This window comes from Perissodus microlepis, chromosome 7 (assembly GCF_051167445.1).
Source record: "Perissodus microlepis isolate ML-2025 ecotype Zambia chromosome 7, ASM5116744v1, whole genome shotgun sequence".
Classification (NCBI taxonomy): domain Eukaryota; kingdom Metazoa; phylum Chordata; class Actinopteri; order Cichliformes; family Cichlidae; genus Perissodus; species Perissodus microlepis.
The window spans coordinates 62,657,895-62,677,507 of record NC_140467.1 but is presented as its reverse complement, the minus strand read 5'-3'; the positions used below and the strand labels follow the sequence as shown (position 1 = coordinate 62,677,507).

Sequence of the window (19,613 nt, the reverse complement as noted above, 5' to 3'; positions counted from 1 at the left end):
TCTAACCAGATTCTTCCTCTGGATGGCATTAGCTTGGCCTCCAGTAACGCTGTGAGGAACCTTGGAGTCATTTTTGACCAGGACATGTCCTTCAACGCACATATTAAACAAATATGTAAGACTGCTTTCTTCCATTTGCGCAACATCTCTAAAATTAGAAATATCCTGTCTCAGAGTGACGCTGAAAAACTAGTTCATGCATTTATTACTTCCAGGCTGGATGACTGTAATTCATTATTATCAGGATGTCCAAAAAACTCACTGAAAAGCCTTCAGCTAATCCAAAATGCTGCAGCAAGAGTCCTGACAGGGACTAGAAGGAGAGAGCATATTTCTCCTGTTTTGGCTTCCCTTCATTGGCTTCCTGTTAAGTCCAGAATTGAATTCAAAATCCTGCTCCTCACATACAAGGTCTTAAATAATCAGGCCCCATCTTATCTTAATGACCTTGTAGTACCATATCACCCTATTAGAGCACTTCGCTCTCGCTCTGCAGGCCTACTTGTTGTTCCTAGAGTATTTAAAAGTAGAATGGGAGGCAGAGCCTTCAGTTTTCAGGCCCCTCTTCTGTGGAACCAGCTTCCAGTTTGGATTCGGGAGACAGAAACTATCTCTACTTTTAAGATTAGGCTTCAAACTTTCCTTTTTGCTAAAGCATATAGTTAGGGCTGGACCAGGTGACCCTGAATCCTCCCTTAGTTATGCTGCAATAGACGTAGGCTGCCGGGGGATTCCCATGATGCATTGAGTTTTTCCTTTCCAGTCACCTTTCTCACTCACTATGTATTAATAGACCTCTCTGCATTGAATCATATCTGTTATTAACCTCTGTCTTTCTTCCACAGCATGTCTTTTATCCTGTCTTCCTTCTCTCACCCCAACCGGTCGCAGCAGATGGCCCCGCCCCTCCCTGAGCCTGGTTCTGCCGGAGGTTTCTTCCTGTTAAAAGGGAGTTTTTCCTTCCCACTGTCGCCAAAGTGCTTGCTCATAGGGGGTCATATGATTGTTGGGTTTTTCTCTGTATCTATGAAGCGCCTTGAGGCGACTTTTGTTGTGATTTGGCGCTATATAAATAAAATTGAATTGAATTGAATTGAATTGAATTGTTTGCAGGCTTTCGTGCTTTAGTTGGATATCACCAAATATGTGTGGTGAAGTGTAGGGTTATCAGAATATTTATGCAGTAGTTTATTTTCTTATATGATTGCTATAATTGATTTAGTTTTATGCCATGTATCAGAAAATTGTTATAATCTAAAGAATCCTTCAAACAGTTCAAGCAGGAGTCCAAAACCATAGTCTGCATAGAAAATACGGATGAATTTCAATTTCAATTCAATCTTCAATTTTGAGAGAAGGAAGACAGGATAAAGACATGCTGTGGAAGAGAGACAGAGGTTAATAACAAGTATGATTCAATGCAGAGAGGTCTGTTAACACATAGTGAGTGAGAAAGGTGACTGGAAAGGGAAAACTCAATGCATCATGGGAATCCCCGGCAGCCTACGTCTATTGCAGCATAACTAAGGGAGGATTCAGGGTCACCTGGTCCAGCCCTAACTATATGCTTTAGCAAAAAGGAAAGTTTGAAGCCTAATCTTGAAAGTAGAGATAGTGTCTGTCTCCTGAATCCAAACTGGAAGCTGGTTCCACAGAAGAGGGGCCTGAAAACTGAAGGCTCTGCCTCCCATTCTACTTTTAAATACTCTAGGAACAACAAGTAGGCCTGCAGAGCGAGAGCGAAGTGCTCTAATAGGGTGATATGGTACTACAAGGTCATTAAGATAAGATGGGGCCTGATTATTTAAGACCTTGTATGTGAGGAGCAGGATTTTGAATTCTGGATTTAACAGGAAGCCAAAACAGGAGAAATCTGCTCTCTCCTTCTAGTCCCTGTCAGGACTCTTGCTGCAGCATTTTGGATTAACTGAAGGCTTTTCAGGGAGTTTTTAGGACTTCCTGATAATAATGAATTACAGTCGTCCAGCCTGGAAGTAATAAATGCATGAACTAGTTTTTCAGCGTCACTCTGAGACAGGATATTTCTAATTTTCAAGATGTTGCGCAAATTGAAGCCACCGTGATCTTACCCAGTAGTTAGCAAAGTCTATTTAAATATTTAAGTTTGGGTGATTTTTGTCTTGATTTGATTGGACAGTTGTGAGAGTAGACAGAATAGTGGGAAAAGCTCCAGCTCGACCAAGTGAGCCACAGCGATGCCCTCCGTGGTCTCTTGAAACTGGATGTGACGACTGAGGGCAGATGTGACTGAAAAACTGTCCTTTGGGGTTTGTTGTTATGGCTCACAGCCTGTTCCCAGCAGCTCTTGCAGTGAACCTTCTGGGGAGAGGCTGCCACATGTCACATAACAGCCAATCACTGCACTTTAATGAGATAAATGGGTTTAATGCTGTGGCTCATAAGTTCAGGCTTTTGCTCAGAGTTAATATGACGCCCGCATTAATCATTTCTGCAGCCAGACAGAGTAAAGTTTTTTTATACTGCTTTGAGGCCATTTTCTTAAAAATAACCAGATTCTTTAATGATTGCTTGGGAGCAGACCTCTGATACAAAGCAGACTAATGATAAAATGTGATCAGCTAAATGGACCGGCATTAGATTGAAGTATGCAGTGTGCTGAACATACTTGGCATATTCCCAGCCTTGTGTGGCTGGCGCTAATCACTCTCTCCTAACCAGAGGAAATGAGAAGCTAAATCCTGCTTAGTGGCGTATTTCCTTTTGTGATGGAAACGTGATCTCCTGTATGAAATTCTCACAGGAAATATGAATCCTCTTAATGCTCTTTTTATATCTCACACATTGATTTTTTATTAGTGCTCCTACCATTCATGTATTATCGCTTTGAAAACGGAAATTTGATCTCACGTATAATATAAAGCACTCAAAAGAAGCACAGTGGGGGCTCTAATTGCAAAAACTTTCTCATGTGAGAGTTGTGCAAGTACGTGCTCCTTATATTAGCTGAGATCGAAGCGGGAATGTTGTAGGTTTCGTTTGTTCAGCTTATTTCCCCGGTGTTTTTGTTTCTTTTCTTCTGGATGTAATCAGAGTCGTGCAGTTCAGGTGGAGCTGGAACATTGGCTTTGACAGGAAGTTTGTGTTTAGCTGTGTCTAATAACCAAAGGAAAATATATTTTGAATTGCATCAGAAGAAATGGAGGGACCAACAGTTATGAAAATTGAGTCATACTGAGGACAGTGCAATAAAACTTTCAACAATGGAATAAAAAGTCTTGTTGTCGTGGTAACGCTAAACCTGCCCATCTTAAATCCAAAGAACCTGCAATATTTGTTCTGCAGCTTAGCAGCTAACAAACTGTGACACATGAAAAAATGGCCCAAAATAAAACTTATTTACATTTTGTAATAAAAAAAATATCTCATATCCACTCTGTTACAAACTTTGTTACACTTTCTTTTCAGAGCCGCCTTAAGTCAGTCGTTCTGTTTTATTGACAATTCGATAAAATCAGATGTTGAATATTATACTTATATACTTTTTTTTTGTTTTGGCCACACAGATAGTAGAGTTCAGTCATGTGAAGATCATCAACAACCAACACGGATGTGCTGTCAGTCAGTGCTGTGTCTATTGCTTTTTCTTCTGGGCTGGTTTTTCAGAACAAACCTCTGCATGCACAAAGGACAAAGCTGCTTCAGTTCCTCTCTTCAACAGTTTTTACCAGAATAATTATACAAAATTATCTCAAAAGGAAGAGTGAACCTACAAATTCCCTCAGACTGGTCTGTGAGAGAGTACCAGAGCCTCTTAATGCTTCTCAAAGTCTCTTCTACGGCTTCTAGTGTGTAGGTGATGTTTGTTGCTTGTTCAGAATATAGGATACTTAAGAAGATCATGTGGGTAAACGACAGGTTTTCAGCCCTGTGAATAACCGTAAACCTCATTTTCTAGAAAGAAGGTAAAAAAAAAAAGTCCCAATACAAATGCAAATGACAATTAATTACAGGTTAGCAAGAATAAGTGGGATTCTTGATAAAGGAAATAAAGAAAGCAGACTTGAGTACTGGGAGTTGTACAATAAAGAGTAGTATGTAAAGTTGGACACCAAGGACAGCTTTATATACTAGACAGAGTCCGAACTTGAAAGGATGTGCAGCAGGTCAGGGTGAAGGAGGATGGAGATGGAAATGTGTTAGCGAGAGAGAGAGACAAGATTGAGATGGTTTGCACATGTGCAGAGGATGGATAATGGATGCATCAGACAAAGGATGACAAAGATGGAGCTGCAGGCAGGAGGAAAAGAGGAAGGTGAAGGAGGGCATGGAGAGGGTTGGTGTGACACACACAAAAAGATTCTAGGTCTGATCAACCGTCTCAGCCGTGGGCAAAAAGATGGCAGTCAGTAAAATTCTAAAAGGTAATTTATTGACACAATAATCAAAAGATAAAACAGTCCAGTGTCCCATTTGCAGATCAAGAACAAACACACAGTCCAAGGCCAGAGCCAGCTATGCCACAACGCCAGTTGCACTCCACGTGTTGACTTCAACAGGGTTAGCAGTTGTCCTCTGAGACCCACCACCCTGTAAGTAGATAGCCAGTGGTCACTCCAGCGCCCGCAACTCAGCTGCCTTTAAGCTGCGGCATATAATAGGCCCTGGCCTGCACAGAGAGACAAAATAACACCTTCACTATATAATTCACAGCGTACAACCCATCCACCCCAAACATATCAGGTTTCATCACATTACATACCTGCACAGAGAGACAAAATATCACAGCAGTGTTTGTAGTGTGGGCTACAAGTAGACTAGTGTATCAGTGCGATCAATTACACCTGCCTCTAATTAGTCCAACCCCATTGGTTCACCAGAAATGTGACACACACACAACCACTCCCAACCCAGTGCAACTTCACACAATAATATGGAGTTGAATTAATACAGGCACATTAGTCTACCATGTTACACCGGGAGACGGTGAGATGGAGGCAGATCTGATGTGGCGGCCCATAAAGCCAGCAGCCAAAACGTAGCTGACCACTGATCACTGTCAAGTTGATTGTTGATTGTCAAGAAGTTCATTCAAGTTGCAATTTATGGGCGTTTAGTCATGAAAACTTGGATCTAATTATAGCAGAGAAGGTCTTAAAACAGAGTCACGTAAAAAAATTCCAGAAGCTGATTTCCTGCTAACTTGAAGTTCTCTGTGCAACGCGATCGGTCTTTAAACTGAACTTCAGCAGGAATTAACAGCACTGCCACTGATGAGAAAACAGTTTTTATGCATGACAGCACTGTGCTCACACCAGTACACTGTCTTTATTAAATTCTGCCTAGTTGCATTCTGGAGCCGTGGAGTTCAGTCACATTAAAATGCAACAAGATCATTTAAGAGGTAATTAGATTTCCCCTGTTGGTCATCCTCTTTTGACTCGGTGCTCGATGCTCATACCCCATAGTTTATATTGCGTTCTTGTAGTACACTTTAACGGGTCGCTGCTCAAGCTCATCTCCGTGTTGTTCGCTCTGCCTCTCAGATGGATTTCTCGCTGCGAAGACAGCGAGATATTACTGCGATACGCACGAGGCGCAGGATGCTAATGTTGTTTGATCTGTTGAAGTGTGTTGTGGGGCTGTATCTCGTCTCCATACAAATTAGCATCCATGCTGGTTAATGTATGTTGCTTTGTCAGTGGCAGGCTTTTATGCATGAATGAAATTCAGACATTAATAAAAAATGTGACAATTTTTTCTCATTCCTTATCAAAACAATGGAGGTGTAGGAGCGTCATCGCAGCGCTCTGATTGCTCTGACACTGGCGTGATAGAATAATTAGTTTTTCAAGGCCATAAGTGACAACAGACTCTTTAGAAGGCTCCTCACTGTTTTTTTCTAACTGTTGCTCTTTCTGACTTTGAGAAACTCTGCTCAGAATAAAAGAGGTTGGTTTTCTTCCTGTGAAGCCTGAGGAAGATTTTGACATTTCAGAATGCATTATTAATACTTGAGTTTGGTCCCAAGGTCAGAGGAGATACGTGCAGTCATTTTTACATTAAGAAGGAAAACGAGGAATTAGAACTTTGAACTTGCCGAGCAGCTCACGGTTCAGTTCTGCAGCGAGACTAACGCATGCTATGCATCCGTTCGGTCACAGTATTCTTAGTAACGGCATCACAGAGACTATAATGCTGCAAAAGTCCAATTATATTAAATGAAGCTCATAGTGATGAATGAAGATCATACTGTAATTGGTAAATAGTAGGACAATAATGAATGCTACTAAGCTGCTATGGAGGCACGCTGAACAGCCTCATCAGTGAAAAACATCTCTAATCATTACTGTAAAATGAGTATTGCAGTCAGATGTTATGATACTAATATATTTGTTAAGGAGGTATAGTGCGAGACCGCGCTCTCTCTCCACTCTGTACGATATCTCATAAAGGCAAAAGCTGCAAAGCATCCTTCTCATAAAGAAAGCTGTGGAGGTGACTAAGAATAATGAGTCAGGCAGCGCTGTTCCCAGCCAGCCGAACGCCCATGCGTTCCCCCTTGCTCAGGTTTTTGTTTTTAATCATCTGATGCTGACACTTTCAGTCTGGTTTAAAAATGTATGAACTTTATTAGAGGTCTCTGCTTTTTGAAATCAATACTTTTGCAATTTGGCGAGTCTCAGAGAGGTTGGAAGAACAGACACGCCCACGTGCTCTGATTTATTTGGTAAATGTCGTCTTACAACAGTGGACATGAAACTTGTGGCAGTATAGATTCTAGGGAGATAATGATAATAAATTACACTCGTGAATTATTCTTTTTTTATTGGCTCGAGATGTCAGTTCTGATCCGTTTGGGCTTGGGATGAATCTTACCGACTTTGGCAAACCCTCGGCTTTTCCCGTGAAGTTTGTTCCGTTTAGGAATGGCCCCTCCGGGTGAGTTGTAATCACTTTGGTGTTCCTGTGACTTTTAATCTAACACCACCATAAATCCATCCAATTATTGGCCATACTCACTTTGCTTGGAGATTGCCTGGGGGCTGGAGCTTAACCCAGCTAGCACTGTGGAGAGACTGGGTTGCCGGTCAATTACATCCATATTAAAACAGTCTCTGTCCAGACGAGCATTTTATCACAGTTTCAGAAACAATCTCCCTCTCTACTAACATGCTCGTAAACACACATCACGTACACTGGGCACCTTGGACACGAAGCAGAGGGTTTGTACAATCGTAGACTGCAGAGGGCCCGGCAGCGGTATAAAGTAAGACTAATGGTTTCTTGGCCTGGATCAATGTTTAGATGCAACAGTTTGCGGAATATTGCTATAAATATCAAGAAAGCATAAAAAATAATATTTGTATTGTTATATAAAATATAAATGTAATGGTGACATAATCTACATTTGAAAGGAGCCAGGCGTGGTGGTTCTGGCGTCTGACGTGAATGGCTCCCGGATGCTTCTTATGCGAGGTGTTTTGGGCGTGTCCTACTGGAGGTTGGACCCAGGATGTGATGGAGAGATTATGGCTACGTTCACACTGCAGGCGAAAGCGCATCAAATCCGATTTTTTTGACCCTATGTGACCCATCTATCCGATCATGGTGTGACAGCGTGAACGGCACAAATCAGATATTTTCAAATCCGATCTGGGTCACTTTGGTATGTGGTCCTGAATCCAATACATATCCGATGTTTTAGAAAGCGGCTGCTGTTTGACGGTCATGTCGCATTAAATCCGTCTTTTACGTCACTGACACAAGACAGACGCCAATTATCAGCGCCGGAGAAGCGCCCGATAAGACATCGTGAACGCTTCCTGGCCATCCAGTGAAACTGTTGGGAAGACAACGTGAACATTTTATTTGTACTGTATAATCTGCAGATTCTGACAGAAATCTGCAGCTATCCTTTGAAGCAGCGCTCCTCTAAAACAGCAATAAGGATCATTATTAGGTTATTTACATTATTATGTAAATAACAAAATAACTTAAAGCAAAAATTGGGAAACGTAAAGTCCGAAGTCTTTATATTAAGGCCATCAGTGAAACAATACTGTTGCCCTGGGTCTAAACAGAGCGCGTTGTGTGTGACATCTTCTTTTGCACATGCGGGCCGCTTTGAGCGTTCACACTAGAGCGCGTTTGCTGTCGCATTTTAGTTGTAGTGTGAACAAGCAGACAAAAAAATCGGATTTGATCAAAAAATCGGAATTGAGCATTAAGACCTGCAGTGTGAACGTAGCCAAAGGCTCTTGGCTAGCTTGGGAACACCTTGGTGTCACCTGGACGAACTGCATGAGGTGACCAGGGAGAGGCAAGTTTGGGCATCTTTCCTCAGACTCGTCTCTACCATCTGAACTCAGATAAGCGGCAGATGGGTGGATGGATGGGTGGATGGACATAATCTACATAAACTCAGTCTATTACTGAGGATGTAATATTTCCATGTGTCATACCTTGGTTTTATGTGTCTGTTCCAATACTGAACTATTTTGTTTCTTAACGAGGCAACACTAGGATCGACTTAAACACTCATCACTAAATGTAAGAATACATCCAGAATTTGTAGAATTTAAAATATTTCTGATGTTCACCTGTTGTGCTGTTATTTATAGCACATTGTTAAATGGCACAAGAAATTGTTGGGGTTAGGGTTAGACTAGCAGATCTTCTCCAGTTGCCTAGGTAACCCTATAATGGGTTTAATGGGTTTACCCTATCGAGTGTCAATGGGCGTATCATTTGCTTTCACTGGTAGCTGCTTTAATTGCTCGCCTCCAAGCTGAGAAAGGTGAGATTTGTTGCTGACATGACATCGCCCGTCGTCAGTTGGGGGCACTGGATGTCGTTGACTCTCTGTGGTCTCGATGATATTGTTCACGGCATGAAATAATACACCAAAAGTAAAAATAAGCTCTGTGATTATATGCAAAATGATGATACCAGTCTGAACCTCAGTGTCTTTGGACTGTTGGAGCACTTGAAGAAAATCCATGCAAACAAAATAGGAACGATGATTTCCCTGAAGTTTTTGATGACGCTAAAGAAGTGCTAGTACTAGTATGTGGACATGTGTATTTGCTTCCAGTGAGTCCAGTGAATGAAGTTTGGCTCCAAAACAAATGAATGCCAAAAACAAACGAGGATGATGTAAGTTTACTTGCCAACTGGACACTGATCTGGCGTGTGAGAGCGAGCGTGACTACTAAAATTTGTTCTCGCATGATTATCAAACATCATGTTCAAACAGTGCTCTGATCAGCAGCGGAGGCCCTGCTGAAATACAAAGATAAGATGAACAGCTGTGTGTTTTAATTGATGGAGTAAGATCAAACACAGTCCATCTCAGACTGACGCGTGCGCCGCTGTGCTTCTGAGACTTGTCAGAAGTTTGTTTTCCCTGAAACACCTCATGAAGAAGTTTCCACAGCGCCTCTGACTTGGCATTCTTGACTTGATAACCACCTCTGGGCTGCAGTTTCTCATCTCAGAGTATTTTATTTTTCAATCTCAGACAGGCTGATATCCTCCTGTTGCATCAAGATTGTTTCAGCAGGCCAAGATTTCATCACAAAGAAAAACTTTTTGACATGAGGAGTTCGGAGCTGCAGCAGAGGAACTTTTCTTTATGTAAATGCGCAGGTGTAAAGTGCCAGCTGGAGCTGAGCTCTCATGCAAGCCTCAGTGGAGCTCAGCATTATTTTCAGGAACTGGTTGTTGTTACTGACACCAGTGACCTTTCAAGTAAGAGGTGGGGAAGCACCAATCACCTTATAAAGAGACAAAATGAATACTGAGCAGATGTGAGTTCAGCTGATTGGCGCAGCCCTCCTCAGTTTCTCATGTGGGAAAATGAACTGCCCATCTCTTGTGTTTGTGCTCAGGAACATTGTGTTGTTCAGAACAGTGATGACAGATGAGACTGACCTGTTCTGTTGTGTTGCTTTATAACATGTACTGTTACTTGACTTATATATTGGGCAGCTACCTTCCTGCTCCTGGGAAGGTTCAGCACTATTCCAGGTTTTCCCCATGTGTGGATAACGGCTCTCACCGTGCTCCACTGGACTCCCAAAGCCTTAGAGACGTCTCTGTGACCCTTTCAGACAGATGCTGTCACTGACTTTGCTCCTCAGCTGGTTCTTTAGATCGTGGCGTGACGTGCTGCTGGATGAGATCTTTTAGCTTTTATGGCCAAGTAGCTCTGGATTAGAGCAGGGCGATATGACCAAAAATATCTATCATGATATACATTTGAAAATTTGCGATAATGACATAACTGACGATATAATTGACACGAGACAAAATACTTTACAACTCCTCAACTTTATTAGTGCAAAAAAAAACCCCCATCAATGTATTTTCACTTACACAAGCAGCTGTTTTATGTGCATTAAAGTTATATAAAAATGTAACAGTGCAAATGCAAATTCCTTGCTGACAGTTTAACCAAAAGGCATTTTCAGTGGAAACTGGCCGACATATCCTCAGCATAACCATGTTTAATATCCACAAAACTTAAAAAGAGGTTAAACACACACAATACGGTAATATTATGTTGAAGCACAGTGCGTATCACTCCGCGAGGCGCCTGCCTACGATAGCCGTAATGCTCCAACAATCCATCAAGCGGTGCGGCTTCGTAGCTTAGCAAAGTCGTACTGAAACATTTGACAGATTTTCGAGCGCCGTGTACATAAAATCGTTTCGGGGTCAGTAAACACAACCAGAATTCATACATAAGGCTCACGGGATTATAAGGGGCTCTGTCGACTTTCAGAAAAATCAAAGGATTGATTTTAAGTGTGCCGTATTTCCCAAACAACACGGTAATAACGACGGCCCGCTAGCATGCGCTACCAAAAATAGTGCTTTGTTGTGTATCTGACGGACGAAAGCTAAACCAGTTCCACACCACTGAAGCTGCAGCATTTTTACAAACCAGTTCTGGTTCGTCGTTTCATTTAACGATCCGCTTTCGCTCTTCTCATTCTGCGTCGCCGCCATGTGCGTATGTAAACAAAGGCACTGCGCATGCGCGTTTTACCCATATTCTATCGCCATATTTCATTTTCTTATCGTTGCCCAACATTACACCGGTATTACCGTGAACGGTATGCTATAGCCCAGCCCTACTCTGGATAGGGTTTTTCTCTTAATACATAAAATGATTATTTAAAACTGCATTTTGCATTTACTTGGATTATTTTTATTTCACATATAAATGGAAGGGGGCATCTTAGCTGTCTGTGTTGTCATATACAGGTGCATGCCCAGCGAATCTGCAAACAGTAACATCCTTGAAGTATTTCATCAAACACATGCATTTGAGGAGTCGTTGGTAACTGACCCACTGTATTTTGTAATTTAGCTATGAGGGGGTTTGTATATGAGCAGAACTTTTTTAAAGCTGTCTCAGTGCAGGCTTTAATGAGCTGTAGGAAACATGAAAAATAGACTCTGTTCAACTCTGAATCCTCCGACCGCTGCTCGTGTTTTATTGTTCTTAAAGAAAATCTCATTACAAAGTGATGTATTTCCTGTTTACATCCTTAAGTCTGACACCTCTGTCACACCTGAGTTATGCCTAACTGGCAGCTGTCACCACACCACACAATGAGACACAGCCCACTCAAATCTGTTAAAGCTCTGATTGTAGTGTCAGACAAACAGCGTTCTTTCTATTAAAGCATCGCAGCAGCGACGTAAAGAGTGCCGCACATATGTACACTTGATATAAAAACCCTCTCTATAATAAAGGGATCCTGGCAGCTTATAAATCAGCCATTGCCTTTATGTGCTCGATGCTGGGAGAGATGTTAAATCCCTCTCGGGATAGTGAACATTTTCCACCCATCACTTTTGTGATTCATGCAGTGTACCAACCAACTCCTCCTCGCCTCCTCTCACTGCCGCTCTCTGTTTTCAGCCCTCTGACTGTGTACATCATGAAAATGATGTTTCTCCATGCATCCCATGCATCAGCTGTTACACTTTTTGTTTCAGTGTTATTAAAAAAACCTCCTTTAAACTAATTAGATCAGATTTTACCAGCTGGCATAAAATAGTTATTTAGTTCAATTAGTTTTGTGATTGAGGATTAATTTTATTCTCAGTTGTTTGATTTCAGGGAACTTTAATTACATTTTTTTAAGTAAATAATTTGCTTGTGAAACTCTCATGTTGACTAAACTTGATTATTGCATTAGAATGATAGCATGCCAACATACTGTGTGTTTTCATGTGGTTTCAGCACGTAGCTGTTGATGTGTTATATGAGTGCAGAGAACGCTGTGTGTGTGTTTGCTGTCTTTCCATATGAAACAATCAGTTCTCATTAGCTGGATCTGCTGAGTTTATGTTATGGCTAAGATCATAGCTAATGACAAGTGCATTTCTGTGTGAGGCTTTAAAGCTCAGGGGCATGGATGGGCTTGGCGGGACTCCCTTGGATCGAGTCCAGCACATCAGCTGTCAGTGCTTCAGCTTCTATATATCTCAAGATAAGGTGCTTCCTGACAGGAAAGTGGGATTGCAAACTCTCACTGGACCCAGGAGCTCCAAATTTTATTTTTTTTGATGTATTTTTTAATAAAGAAGACAGAGGAAGACAAGTGAAGGAGGTGTAAGGTCTAAAAAGTATGAAATGATTACTTGACAAAAGAAATTATGTAGTGAGATGATGGAAGACGCCCTGCAGCAGAGTGGCGACGTGTCCAGTTTGTACTGTTTTAACATGATTATCTAAGGCTAGCTAGCTTGCCTATCATTGGTCGTAAGTCAGTGTGATATTAAAATCATTGCTAATTTGCTCTGGCCAAGAAATAAAAAAATAAAAGGCACTTCTGAGATCTGATTAGAATGTCTTTTAAGACTTTAGTTACTGATTGCTGAGAAATATTTTATTTATTCCATATCTGGCAAATTCCTTTATCACAGCAGTTGAAGTAATTTTGCAGTAATGATCACAGCGTACAGGTTAGCCAGCCTCAATGAAACTTTGAACAGACGCACATAGAGATGATTAATATCTATATGTTTAAAAAAGAAAACACTTATTACAAATCCTGTCATGGTCCTGGGCCATGTTGGCCCAGTATTCTTAGTTTTCGTGTGTTTTGTATTTTGTTCTTTATTTATGCCCTGGTTCCTGGGTTGTTCTGTTAAGTTGTTCCTTATTTTGATTTCCCCTTGTGACTTTTCCCCCCTGTGTATCCCTCTGTGTATCTGTGAGCCCTCGTCTCCCCTCCTTGTGTTTTATTCCATGTTTCCCCAGCCCGCTATGCCTGTGCTCTCTCTCCTCCTGTCTGCACCTCTGTACTTCCTGTTTTACTTTGACAGTCTCCCGTCAGTGTTGTGTTACTCCTGCCGCGTCTCGTTACGATTATCTGTGTCAGCTGTGTTCCCCGTGTGCTCCCACTTCCCTCGTTGACCCTCTGTGTATTTATGTGCATGTCTCCCTCAGTTCAGTGTCGCGTCATCAATGTCTCCTCCCCGAACCTGTGTGCCTTTCTGTGTCACCGCGGTCCTCTGTTAGCATTCCCAGTTTAGTTCTGTTTCTTTGTAAGGCCTGCAATAAAGCAGTGATTTTGAGTTCAGTTCCTGTCTCCGTGACTTTTGCATTTGGGTCCTCATCTGCCTCCACACAGCCAGTTTATGACAAATCCCAGTTATTGTGACTTTCATATTCACCATCCTGCGGATGTGATGCTACTTTCTTGTTTTTCGTTTATGTGTTTTGGACCCAGAGTTTTGAGTTTTTGTGGGTTTATGGTTCCTTTTGGTTTTGAGGATTATGTTCTGTTTATGCTCTGTGTTAGCCACGGCTTTGGGTTTATTAGTTCATTTTTGTGATTCTGTGTCATATTTGAGTCCGTGTCTCAATGTGAATAAGTTCCTTTTTTATTTTGATATGTCCTTTGACTTTCCTTGTTATTCCTGGTTTGTTCCCACCTGTTGTCTCCTGAGGTCTTTACCTTGTGTATATATTGCCTGAGTCTTCTCTTGCCCCTTGTTGTGTCCTCCCTTGATCGTGTGTCTCCTCGGCTGTTTTCCTCTCGGCTGTGTCCTTCCTTTCTCCGTGGTTTGCCCTTGACTCCTACTGTTTGCATTCCTGACTCCAGCGCTGCCGTTATTTTTGTATTTTTGGAAAACTGCAACATTAAAGCTGTTTTTGAGTTCATGTTCTGTCTCCCGAGGCCTCTTCTAACATAGAGGCTGCTCATCCCCTTCATGTGCCCGGCCTCTATGTGGGTTTTCCAGGTCTGCCTTGAAATCGCTGACATTTCATATAGCTGCGGCTGAACCGTGTTATACAGCCGTATGGGGTGGCTCTAACTCAGGTAGTGAGAAAGAACATGTTGCTCTCTGACACGTATTTATGTGTAAATGTTAGAAAACACTTGGGTGTGGAAAAAAAGTGCTTGTGTGAATACGTGAATGAGACATGTTGTATAAAGTTGAGTGGAAAACCATTTATATGCAGTTGAGAAGAAGGAAGAAACAGAAGCTGAACGAAGGTGACCCTTTGCTATCTAGATTTAGGTTTTATCTTCCATAAGATAAAAACACAGCGTGAAATGGACCAGTTTCTAAGATGAAAACAAATTCACGCGCACACTGATGAGCACTGACACGCAGCTTTACTGATGGATATTTCACCGTGATCACAACTTGGCGTTCACATGTTAGTCATGCCCTAAAGTACTCATCATATCATCAATATCACTGCAAATAGACACACGACACATAGTCAACATCACGCTGAAGCAGGGAATGTTTGATGAGGTAATAAGTGGGAACAGGACAGTTTACTGATGTAACCCAGCCTGCAGCGGTGGCATGACTGACCAGAGATGGGAACATCATCAGGACATGTGACGAACCAAGACACTGAAGACGCTGTAAAGACCAAAGGACCAAAAAGTTCACACTTTGGTGATAATTCTCAGTCACTGTTACTAACAGTTTGCTTTCCTTGCGTAAATACTAACCATAATATATTAAGAGTGATGTTTATGAGCGTGACTCCTGTCAGGAAAACTGCCTGGTATTCCAGAGAAGAAAAGGTGGAGATGTGGTGGTGTTGGTTGGAGACAGAAAAACTGGAACAACAGAAAGACGAAGACTCGGCAGAACAAAGGTTGAGCTTCCTCTGAGGTTCTGGCTAACGAAAAAGGACTCGGACTCATGATACTGGATTTTTTATGTTTCATTTTTCTTGGGAATACCATTTGATATTTTTTTAATCAATAACTGCACCATATATCAGGATGATGTGATATCTGACACCTATCCATGTTTTATGTGTTACTGTTGATGCGTTGTTGTTGTGTGTGCACTGGTCTACGAGACAGCGGAGTAAGAAGGCCAAGGAAAGATGAAGATCATGAAATATGACTGTGAAAGCAAACAACTGTGACAGAAGTCCTACATTCATTCAGAATTATTTAGGAAACATGTCCTCTGACTGTCAGTAGGAATCCTTTATGTAAATATTTCTGGTGTTTTGCATGTGTTGCAAGGCAGAAGCAGCTTGTAGACCCGACACTCTTCAGCCGCCCGCTTGAAGAATAGCAGATTTGCCTGAAGTTAGAACTTGTATTATATTCCATGTTAGTTCAGCAGTTTACCTCAAAGAAGGAAGCAGATGGCAGTTACAATATTTAACTCCATTAATTTGACTCACTGAGCTACAGGAAACCTCTCCATCTTATTTGTGCTGTCGGTGCCGTTTTTTAAAGGAATTATATGTTCTGCTTCTGATGAGTGAAATTCTAATGTTTAATGAATTCTAATAAATTGGACATAGCCATTGTAACATTCACCAACATTTTGAAGTGTCAGAGTTGACACTTTGGCTGCTGCCGTGTGAGGTCGCCTCCTAATCCTAGCAAGCCTGGTTAGGCCCCAGTCACAGACTGACAAACACCAGTCTCGAGTAAAAAAATGGGTATTCGACTATCGTTTGGCAAGTGGTGCTGGCCATCACTGTCGTGGATTTGGTCACAGTGGAGGTACACAGTGCTGTATGGAAAACCTCCTCGCCTTGGTCGCTAGCAGATTGCGTCACCATGCAAGACAACAACTTCTCTCGCCAAGCAGCAGCTTGACATGAACTGGAAACAGAGACTGGTTAACTTCAAAATAAGTGTTGCACATTTTGAAATGCGTTGGTTGCAACAGTAAGGCTTTAGCCAGCTGTAGCTTGTAGTTTTGCAGCTGTACGTCAAATTTAAGATACTTAACTGGGAGACTGGTGTTCATCCCCCTGGTAGGAACACCATTTCCAGATATTAGACAAGTACTTTTGTCTTGTACCGTCCACCAAGAAGGTAAAACGGCTTGTAAGCTCTGTCTGTGTGTTCTTGGTTTCTATTAACACTTTAGATTCAGAGTGTCCTGTTTTTGACACTTTGTGTTTTGATGAGTCAGAATATGTAACACATATAGCTTGGAACAAAACCAAATTGAAAGTTTGTATCATTTGTAATTAAATAAATTCACAGAGGAATCCTGTTGTTTGTGCTTTTAAGATGACGAGACACACGCTGTGTATCATTTCATGAATACGTGTTTGTGTGTGGGTGTTGGACTGTTCACCCATCTGTGCAGTCCAGATTATTCATCATAATCTTAATCCCGCTGTAGATAAGCAAATACTGACCCAGTATCTCACCATCCCACTCTCTCCCTCTGCATCCTCCATGTGCTGCCACACACTACAGTAATGTTGTGGTTGCTACAGCAATCACACACTCACAAGCAGTATCAAAACACATTCAGGCAACTTAAGAAAAACCAGCTACCCTGAACAATCATCCATTTTCACAGTAGTTTGCCATGAGTTGAATGACGTGTAATTTTCCACTGTACTGCGGGTGTGTTGCAAAGTTTGCTCACGGCCTAAAAGCACTTCGAACTCCTATTTCTACATGAAGGGAAAAATCACTTTATTTAGTGGCACTGAGATGATTTGGACCAGGAAATGAGCCTTTAAAAGCATCAGGACAGATGGGGAGTGGAGGCAGTGCTTCCTGTGCTGCTAAACACCTCACACTGGCTTGTAATTTCCTCATCATATGCTTTTGGCCTTCACATTCACCAGATGTCAAAGCAGTATGAGAGATTTAAAGCCCCGTGTAAGATGCTGCTGGTTACTAATATGATCAAAACTCCAAATTAGTTTTTGTGTTTCCATTCTTGCTTTTTCTGGATGCGCTACAACATCTCGCCAAGACGTTTACCAGCTGTGAGAACAGAGATGATATTGTTTCCACCTCTGTCTCCTTGTGTGTGTGTTTACCAGCTTGTTTAAACACAGACATATACATACCTGCCATAGTGCATTGTCAGTACTGCAAGATGCAGTCACAGTAAGGCCAAGAAACAGGTTAGAGACTTTCTGGCAACCTCTGGTTGTCAGTTGGCAAGTGGCTTCTGAAGGCTGCTGAAGTCACAAAGAAGGTCTTAAAGAGGGTGCTGCACCAAAAAGCTCCTTGTGGTTGCTTTGGTCAGTAGCAGACTGCTTCAGTTGCTTGTAGTTTGCAGGGAAGACGCTGATTTATCTGCAAACAAGTAACTAATCAACGAGCTGCAGCAAAACTTGGAAAAAAATGCAACACAACTGGAAATTTCAAAAAAAATGCAAGGATGGTTTTGGTGCAGTGATGGAAACCTCTTTAACCTTCACCCGCTGACAGGAAGCAACATCTCACAACCTCTTGCTGATTGGAGAATACATTTTTCTCCCTAACAGCTCATCGCTAGTGCCTAAAGGGGTGTAGTTGAGATTAAACTGAAGGCAGACTTCTAGTTCTCATGGGGTCCCATGTGTTACATCATGGGCATCATAGCCAGTGTAAGTCCACCTCAGGGTGGTCTGGACTTTATCTTGAGTTTTTGTTGAGGTGATCACTCCTGGTTTGAATTCACCTCGATGAAAGTAGTACTCTTTAATCGTTATTTCTAATGGCTTTATTTAACAATTTCACTCTCATTGTACAAACCCAACAAAAATAGGTTTTGCCTTATTTAACATGTGAGATTAAAAGCAAGACAGTGAAAGTGATGGGAAGTATTGAGCTAACATTGTGCGTCAGCAGCAGCACAAACCATTGCAAAGTGCAGCCAGTCAAGATGGCGAGCAAAGCAGGGCATTTGTGGTTGCTTAGCAGCTAACAAGTTATAGTCATTACATAGCCTTCCAGAGGTTGCCCGGGTCCACATCTTCGCTCTATTAAAGGCACTTATTTGTCTGGCATTGTGATATGAAGCAGAGGTTTCAAGACTTAATTTAACGGGTCCACAGAGCACCGCAGGAAGGTTAAAGAGTTTCCAGTCAGTGCGATGAAATAACGCAGCCAGCACACTTTTATCAGGTGTTGTCAGGTTGTCTGCCATGACAGGGATATTAAAAGAAAAAGGGGCTAAATTCTTTTTTTTGAAACAACTATCTTTTCATCAGACATGTTGAGTGAAGCTATCCAACAGCAGATCGTTTCTTTGTGAGTGTCAAGATTAGATTTGGGGTCAAAAGCTTGTACATGGTGCAACATGGCCAGTTTAAGCCAAGTTTTCATTATTCATTACACAAGAAATTGTTAGGGAAGCCTAAATAGTTTTTCCATAGAGCTGTAAATAAAGCTCAGCATACATGAAGAAGTCATATATCTGTAAAACAGCTCGTCTATAATGAACGCAGGGAGAGACAGAGAGAAAGTGTTCGTGACAATGAAATGAAACCATGAATGTAAACAGAAAAGTTTTGGTGTTATAAAAACTTTTATCAGCTAAGAATGGGGGAAAGATGATGCAACACAGCAGTAAACTTCCCTCTGTGCCAAGAAAAGTGTCTCTGACATCCAATTAAAAATGAACTATATCTTTCAAAAAACACAAAAATTTCTCAGTTTTAATATTTTATATCGTCTCTGTCTGTAAACACAGCTCTAAACATGTTTGTAAAGTGGATTGTGTTTCGCATGTGTTCGTATAAAGTAAAGGAAGTGAGGATTAGATTAGTAAACAGCTGATTTATTTTATTTTGTTTTTTTCCTCATTAGTGGTAATGAGCACTAAGTTGTTGAAGATGTTGTTTGAGGTTGTAACACTTACCTTTAGAGCAGTGGAAGGGACAGATGGCTCCTGACAATTAAAGAGCATTACCACTAATTAGCAGCAAAGATGCACCGCCTCGATTAGCTGTTCATTCTAACATCAGCCAGCAGAAGAGGCTCTAATGAAAGTCACTTCACAAACAAATTCCAGTTAATTCTAATGGGTTGTCTTTAGAAAGTGTTAATGTACAATCAGACTTTATTTGGCATTTGTGTAGTTGTTGACTGACAAACAGAATATAAGGCATTTCAGATATAAACAGGCTTTTTTTCTGTTAATGAAATGACGAAATGAAGTAAATATCAAAGAGCTCGTTCTGATGAGACGACTGGATGATCCAATCCTGTAACCTGCCCTGCGCGGCTTTGACCTCGTTGACTTTTCTGTTCTGACTCCTGAGATGCAGCCGTTTGCAGATAAAAAGTTTGGCACTCAGCACACCTCACATTAGGCTCCCAAGGTTGTTTCGCTCGAGTAGCGCCGATGTTGCAGTCGAGAGACAAATT

At 41.5% G+C, this 19,613-nt stretch overlaps 1 protein-coding gene across 2 annotated transcripts in view; it reads left to right on the top strand.

Moving 5' to 3' along the window:
• The window catches only part of galnt18a (UDP-N-acetyl-alpha-D-galactosamine:polypeptide N-acetylgalactosaminyltransferase 18a), a 180,961-nt gene that overhangs the window by 37,697 nt on the left and 123,651 nt on the right, over nucleotides 1-19,613 (top strand). The gene's annotated exons all lie outside the window — the stretch shown is intronic.